The sequence below is a fragment of the Copadichromis virginalis genome, linkage group LG1 (genome assembly GCF_057382275.1).
Source record: "Copadichromis virginalis isolate Kocher_CV1m ecotype Utaka linkage group LG1, C_Virginalis_male_GT1.1, whole genome shotgun sequence".
In the NCBI taxonomy this organism is placed as follows: Eukaryota; Metazoa; Chordata; class Actinopteri; order Cichliformes; family Cichlidae; genus Copadichromis; species Copadichromis virginalis.
The window spans coordinates 40,544-48,945 of NC_140618.1; the positions used below are offsets into that span (position 1 = coordinate 40,544).

General features: G+C 38.3%; 2 long non-coding RNA genes across 3 annotated transcripts; one reads left to right on the plus strand and one right to left on the minus strand.

The window, feature by feature from the left end:
* Positions 1 to 184: 184 nt before the first annotated feature.
* On the minus strand, positions 185 to 7,797 carry LOC146718022 (uncharacterized). 2 transcript variants are annotated; one of them, XR_014921339.1, is made up of 3 exons: positions 7,715 to 7,797; positions 2,835 to 2,994; positions 185 to 389 (listed from the first exon to the last, which is right to left on the minus strand). It is a non-coding gene; the product is annotated as an uncharacterized LOC146718022 (long non-coding RNA). The 2 variants fall into 2 exon arrangements; XR_014921329.1 differs by lacking the exon at positions 7,715 to 7,797 and having other exon boundaries at positions 2,835 to 3,472.
* Positions 3,496 to 6,812, plus strand: LOC146718023 (uncharacterized). The gene is made up of 2 exons (XR_014921358.1): positions 3,496 to 4,486; positions 4,869 to 6,812. It is a non-coding gene; the product is annotated as an uncharacterized LOC146718023 (long non-coding RNA).
* Positions 7,798 to 8,402: the final 605 nt, after the last annotated feature.

The following is an 8,402-nucleotide window of genomic DNA, read 5'->3' on the forward strand; positions in this document are numbered from 1 at the left end:
CAACAAATGAGTATGGGGCCCAGATGGGTAGAAGCGGGTCTGATGGTTGGGGCCCACTTGGGTTACCCACCTGGCACCCAGCTACTTTTGTCCTCAGTTTCCATGGTGGCCCCAAGTGTGTTTGCCCAGATGGAATTTTGGATAATGTAAGTAAGCTATAATTTAAATCACCTGTACAACAAAGCCAGTTTATCTTTTTTATTAATACTGATTACTATGAAATTTTAAAACAGTATGCTTTTTTATATAATACATTTTTTGTGTGGAGAACATGTTGACAAAAATGTCCACAGTATACACAAAACAATAACAAATAAATGTTATACAGTTTAAAGGAAAAACAAATGCAGCAAACCACAGCTTCTCACTCATTCACCAATCCATTGGTCCTGAAAGAAATTAAAAAAAAAAAAGAAATTAGTGCATTTTCACAAACAAAATCAGATTTGCGATAGTACTGAAGTTGTTTTGGAGGTTGTGCTGTTCAAGTTGTTTGACCTCCTACATTGAACTCTTTGAAGACCATGAGTATTCATGGAAACAGAAAAGCTATTTACAAAATGATTTACCAAGTAGGCACTCAAAAATTAAATTAATGTGAAATATTTTACCTTAAAACATTTAAGACAAATGTTTAAAAGATGTCTACATAGTTACAATGATAACTGGTGTTGTGGGCTGTCTCAGTGATTGGCACAGAGCTTAGAACAGGCAAGTGGTTAACCAGTTTTTTGCATGGTACAGCACCTCATAATGAACACAAAACAAAATAGTAAAATGTAACAAGGGCTACATCTACCAAGGAGAAAACAGATTCCACTTCTTGAGGTGTGTGCCAGGCGGGCGCCAATAATTTTCATGTAAATCAAAAATAGGGCCATCAGATAAATCAGTGTGTTACTAATTACACTGGAAAAAATAGAGGCTGGCTCTGGAGTTCCTGGAGCTTATTCACATTCTGTGAGCAACCAAAAAACTGTTTAGTGAGAGACTTCTTCAAGTATGCTATAGAGATGGCACGATACCACTTTTTTATGTCCGATACCGATACCGATATCATAAATTTGGATATCTGCCGATACCGATATGAATCCGATATAGTGTTTTTTAATCAACAAAACTGTTTTTTAAATATCTTGCTGCATTTTGTATAAGTTCATACTCAAGTTTAAAACAACAACTACACTAAAGCTATTCTGTTATACCTGTATGCAAAAAAAATGTTTCATAGTTCAGCAATACTGATCAATCTAATAAACTTAAACCTACACCATCCTCCCTATTCTGGTATTTTAAAGAGTACTTAGCATAAATATTAAGCAACCTAACTAATAGGGTTCCAACTCCCAGCAACAACAAAAATAAATAAATAAAAAATAGGGAACCACCCCTCACGCTCCACCTCATGATGCTTAATCGACGTAATCAACCTTAATTTGATGCAGTGTGAAAAAAATGCACAGAAATCAATTATTTTTCAAGAAATATTAAATAGATTCAACATCTTTCTTCAACAAAATTGCAGACTGCACAGATGGTACCTTCCCAAAGGAAAAAGTACTATAGCTTACTAGGGTATATATATTAGACTTAATAGTTACTATATACAGTAATGGACTTCTATTCATTTTGCATCAAATTAAAACTTTGGCTGTCAGATAATTATTTATTAAAAGCTTGACATTTTAAATGAGAATAAGAAAGAAAAGTATGTCTTTGTGCCCCCTTTTCCCTGTTAATGCCCTATCGGCCCCCCTGGCTAAACTTTGCTAGATCCGCCCCTGCACAGTTACCAGCCGTCAGCTACGTAGAAAAAGATCCTGGTGTAGAAAGTAATATTAAATAAATTCTAACAACAGCTGATCAAGCTTAAACGTGCTTCTGTTGTTCAGCCGCTGGTTTCCTCTTTCTGGTGCAAAGTGGGCCAAAAGCAAACTAGAGACACGGACTCACGACAGAAAAGCTGATCAGCTGATCGTTAAGCAGTTTCATGATTGAAGTAGCAGCAGGAGAGGCAGTCGCTTGTTAAGCTTAACGCAGGAATGCTTTACAAACATTCAGAGATGGACTTACACACTTGCTTTACTTCTCTCGGGATAACTTTGTCGGAGATGAAATGCCGGGTTGCTAGCGAAGCTCCAAATGCTATCCAGACCACCGACAGGTCCCGCATGCCACAGCCGCTCTATCACGTGATGCATACTGCTCCAACGTGCTAACGTTCTGAGGTGAGTTACGGCGTATTGCAAGTTTTGTGAGGTGCTTTCGTGATATTTAATGGATCGGATTACATTTTTTATTTTTCTCCGATATCCGATCCAGTAATTTAGGTCAGTATCGGACCGATACCGATACGTAATATCGGATCGGTCCATCTCTAGTATGCTACAAGCCAGAAAGAAACGTGGTCATTCCTGCCAGCAGCCACCAACCTCCAGAACAACATGAGCTGATGGTTTCATCTCCACAATTTGTACAGTCTATCTAAACCACGTGTCAAAGTCAAGGCCTGCGGGCCACATCCGGCCCGGCATACATTTATATCCGGCCCGCAAGATCATTTTATATAGATGTACTATTATTGTTATGCATGGCCCGGCGATATGAGGCGCTAATAATATACAAACTACAGATCCCATAATGCACCGCTGAAGCCTCCTTGCTGACTGCTAGGCTAACTGGGAACATTCCCGCGTCAATCAAGTCAAACTTCTGTTATTGCGAAGCTAGCCGCTCACAATGGTGGAGAGAAAAGTTGATTCTGAATGACTGCAGCTGTAGTGAGCATCCGTTATTCAAACATCAACAAAATATCTTACAACTAATGAACTTACCATATAGCACTTCAAAAACTTTAAGCCCTCGAAATTCCCGCTTTCCATGGCACCCAACGAAGTTATATTGCCTGGAAAGAGCATTGTCCATAATGAAGGCCATCATTCTTCTTGTGGCTTCATCAACAGTGCTCCCTCTGATCTCTGCCACAACAGAAACCTTAGGACACGCAAGGACAATAATTTTACTGACAGTAGTACCATCAGTCACACCTAAAAGAAAGCAAGCACAGCTACACAGTAATTAGGCTCTATAATATTGATGCTAATTGACTGAGAAAGAGTTAGGTGTCAAAAGAGAGTGATATTATACCCCTTTCGTCAAACGCAGTGATTTATGACCCCCTTAATTGATTTATGACCCCTAATTAAATTATCCCCTAATTAAATTATTCATGAGCTCCGGAAGTAGGAAGTAATTAAATAATAAAAATATGATATTCATAAAAATATGATATTCATAAAAATATGATATTCATAAAAATATAATTGATTATTTAGAAAGTTTCTTATATATCAAAATAGCATTCTTTTATTTCTTTAAGCAATTAAATTTTTATTTTTATTTTTTTTTTATGCTCAAAAAACGCCATCTGGTGGCGGGTCAGTGTGTGTGTGTGTGCGCGCGCGCGCGCGCCCGAGGCTGTGTGCCTGGGCGCGCGGGGGCGCGCCCGTGTCTCCGGACCGTGCTCTCTCGGGCTCCGTGCTCATGTGTTTAAAAATGTATTAAACCATATTAAAATTGTTTAGTTAAACTTGTGCTTTTGTAACGTTCAGTATGGCCACAAACACATGCTATATGCCTTGGGGGAAAACTTTATTTAGATTTATATGCATTTGTAGATTTAGAATAAAACTCATACTCAGAAAAAATTCGCGATCCCCTAACCCTCCTTAGATACATAAGCAGGGAAAACTCCTTAAAAAACCCTCCGCTATTTCTCCAAAACCCTACAATAACTTGTTAGGGTACCCCCTCTATTCCCAAAACCTTATATTCGATAACAGGGAAAATCCTGAAAAAATCCTTAGTCTTTTTTCTGAAATTCAGCGCCCCGCGGCTCCCTTCATGCTCAGCCAAACAAAGCCAAAACTCCTTTTAAAAATTTCTCCGCGATTTCTCCAAAACCCCTAGAATAACTTGTTAGCTACCCCTCTATTCCCCAAAAAAAAGCGCTATAATCCAAAAACATTGGGAAAGCTCCTTACTCTTTTTTTCTTCAAAAACTTGCCTCTTGCTAGCTACCTCTAAAATTCTACGCAGAGTCTAAGTTCTACCTCGCTCTTAATCGCACCGACCCGCAACAGCTTCCAGAGCACAATTTTTTCCTGCTTGTTCGCTCCCCGCTCTGGTCCCGAATGCGCTGCTTACCTCGTTTGAAAATTCCCCCCTTAGACCAACTCCGCCTCACTGCGCCCCGCTGCCAATCACATAACCCTTGCACCGCTCCCTTCGCACCCCGGTTAGCCAATCCGCTCCAGCTCTGATTTTACGATCTCCCGCTGATGTTAAGACTATCTTCGAACCCCAGAAGAGATCTGACTTCAGACGTATCAACAACTGGCGCCGCTCAGACTGCTTGCGAGTTCGCATAGGGAGCGGCCGATTTCAACAGCAACTTGCGTCTCTTTCCTTATCCGCATATCATTCGGTAAGTGTTAATCTTCCTCTCTAACTACATTTTTGCATTTTCCTTTTTACCATTCTGTCAATCCTTTCATTTAAAAAAATAAATAAATATCACAATGGTTTGTAACAGGTACAATACACCATCCATCCATCCATTCGCCTCCACTTATCCTTTTCTCAGGCTCGCGCGGTGCGCTGGAGCCTATCCCACGTACAATACACTTTAAAATATATATAAGCTCCACTTTTAACTCCCGTAAAAGTTTATACATTACATGTCTACATCACCTATCATGGCCTCATCGGGTATCTCATATCATCTTGTTATTGTTATGTTATGCTCCTTTGATATTTTGCTAGTTTGCGTGTTTTAAAACTCTTTTTGTTTTTCTTTATATTTTTAGACCCAGATGTGTTAACCTGATCCCTGCGAAACACCAGCTCTGCGTGGATTTTGACCGCGAGTGACCGGATGTTGTTTCCGGCCTGAGGTTGCCTGAAATGCCGTGAGGCTCGTTTGAAAGATTGCGCCCGAGACCAACTCCGCCTCCAAGGCATGCCTACCTTTAGCTGCCACCAGTGAGATATCAGAGCCGGGCTCCACATATCCAATCAGGAGCATGAGCAAGACAGCTTTTGCAGACTCTCCAGAAATATACAAGTCCTTACCAACTGCTCTGCAACCCAGTGTTTCTGGTCCCCTCACTAACATCGCTTTTTGAGATATTTTTTATGAACCACCAAAAAAGCAATTTTACCCCACAGACTGGGTCTGAGGGCAGCAGCGGGGACAAATGATTGTAATGAAGCGACGGACATTTCATGGCTGGTCTTGCATAATCGTGAGTTATTATGTCATATGGTGATAAGTACATAGTTTTGCAAGAGGCATACAAGCACTGTGGAAAAAGTAATCATAAAACTGTTTTTGTGAACACCCTACGTTATGCTTTAAAAAATGTGATACATGTAATGTGATCATCAAAGAACATGATTTTTAAAAAAAAAAAAACTTTTATTCTTATGCTTTTAAAGTATGTCAGATTATCTTAAAACACTTATTTGTATGTTATAATGTTTTTCTTACACCATGTGTAATTTTTATAGACACCTTATTCATTGTATCAATGTGTAATTATGTATCTTTGATAAATAAATAAAATATTTAATCTTGTATTTGTGTACTTTCTGGTGATTCAATAAAAAATTAGTCACATATCGCTCTGATAAACACAGATGGCTGAAAGAAATGTTTGATGGAACAAAGGAAACAAGTGTCTTGCTGCTAAACTTTTAAGTCACCATGGTTTAAATGAGAAAGTCTGTATGTAAAACATGAAAAACTCCAAACCCGGTTTAACTACAAAGGTGTACTCATTTCTTTGTAATGGTACTTTACTGTTCCAATGAAACAAAAAGAAAATCTCATTTTTAAAGTACATTTTTCGGCCATCCTGACCTATTTTCAGGGGCAAGAATGTTGATGTTAGACTGTGTTTTAAATCAGGTTGTGATCTTAAACTAACTATCACAGCACTGATTTCAGTTGTAATGTCAATTAGAATCCCAATTTGGCTTTTCTCCAGTCAGTGTTATGGTGAAATTTAACTTGTTCTTTTGTGTAATTGCACATGGCCCAGCAAAGGACCCCTTAGTAAACTGTACAGCATAAGTTTTCAATTCACTTTTGTCAGAAAACTTCACAGTATGAGAAGTTACAGCACAGTTTCTCCAAACGTGTGGTTCTTTTTCAGCCAGCGTGCTTTTAGAGCATCTACATTAGCTCATGTAGTAAAAGTACAATCAGTAAGTGTACTTTAACATTTGAGATTCCGAGTCACTCTTGCTTAGATCATGTGAACTATATCATGAACCTTTTTTTGTATAATGCATCAAACGTGTTCAAATCAGTTTATTTTCAATTTATTTTAACTAGAGACAAGCAACTCCTTTTTAGCTTCTGTTATGTATTTACCTCTCACACCTTAATCTAGATGTTAGTGTTCTCAGAGTTAACATGTCTCATGTTGCCATGTTGTATTTCTAATACCCAGCCTCAGTGTTCGCCCTGTTGACCCTCAAATCCAAACACCAATGATCTAGATATTCACAACATTCATAAGGAGATTCTTAAGGTCTTAAGTTTTGTTGTTTTTATGTTTTTATGTTTTACAAAAAAAAAACTTCACATTTTTTATATTTTTAAACGAAAGTGACATGCAAGGATATTTTTCTTTAGTGATGTTGCTTCAGCAATCTCAAATACTAATTATTCTGGGAATTTTTATGGTCAAACTATGTGATTTTCCAAATGTGTGTGTGTGTGGAGTAAAATGACCTTGTTCTTATGATGTTGTCACCGTGAATCATTTAGGATTAACAACACAAATTGTATCGATAGCAGAAACAGTCTTATAACTTATAATTCTCACACGTTACCGCTAGTTTTACAAACGCAGTCTTCTTCAGCTCTGTTTATGTAGCTTTTATGAAACTGATTTTCCATAGTACAAGTAGAATTTAATTTTTCTTTGCTCTCCAGTATAAATGCAATAATTTGCAGGCTTTTTACTGAAACTCTCACAATGCAACACTCAATGCTCAGAGCTTCATATATCAACAGCTCTGAAAATATCTTCTTTTTTAAAGTAATGTAGGACAGGATCTCTCACTCTCTGTGTCTCAAAAAAAACCCAACTAAACTGGCAATCACCACTAAACAAATGAAAGTAGTTTATGGCTTTTTTATCAGCTGCATTTCTTTCATTTATGTATTGATCCCATTGTTTATTGGTAATGCTTTTAGGTCACTGTTTTAGCATGTCTGCCTCACACTCCATTTAAACAGTTTAACAGATAGAGGTGGCATTGGAGTTTGTTGGGTGCTCCTTCTGAGACCGATCTGTTGCAGTCTGTTTGGCCACAGCTGTGGGTGCCTTCTTTGCTGATCGCTTTATTCTCTCTTCTAGCATACTCCTTAATCTTATCCAATTTCAGTTTATCCAACAACAGATGCAGCCTGTGATCCACTCATTTTAAGCATTCAACATAAGCAGCATGCCAAAATCCAAAACAAAGGCAACAGCAATTCCTTCAAACTCAGGTGAACGCCTGCAGAGCCACAGCACACACACACACCAAACCGAATAGCAAACGTAGCGGTGGGCGTGTCACAAAAACATCTTCTATGGTCAGAATCCAAACTGCGTTCAAACAAACAATACGCAGCACAAAAACACAGTTTACATACCACCGTCGTCTTCTCCTTATCTGTCAGACTAGCCGATTTTATGGGTGTAGTGTAGTGATGGGATTTCCGGCTCTTTTTAGAGATCCGGCTCTTTCGGTTCGGCTCACTAAAAAGAGCCGGCTCTTTCGGCTCCGAACCGGCTCTTCAGGTTGTTTTGTTGCTTTAATTAATTTATTATTAACAATAATATAAAATTATGCACAAAAGGAATTACTAACATAAAAACAAGTGGTTTTATTTATATATGTTTATATATAAATATATGCGGTGGCCCCTAGAGACAAAACACGTACAAACTCCAAAACACATTTCTAGCATGAACTGAACTTCCAAAGCAGAGCTACTAGATCACTTAAATTACACAATTGAAAGCATGTGTGTATTGTTTGTGTATTTATACACAGGCACTCATATATATATTCAAATAATTTAAAAAAAAGTTCATTTACCTGTTATTACCACACACCAAATCCGGTCGTTGGTACTTGCTGGCTTGTGTAGCCACAAGATAACAAAGGCTCAACACTGCGCCCAGCATCCTGGAGCACTTCTGTTGTCTTTTGTACGTGTTTTGAGTTTTTATATGCTTCTGAGTTTTTATATGCTTCTGAGTTTTTACGTGCTTCGGAGTTTGTACGTGTTTTTACGTGTTTTGGAGTTTGTACGTGTTTTTACGTGTTTTGGAGTT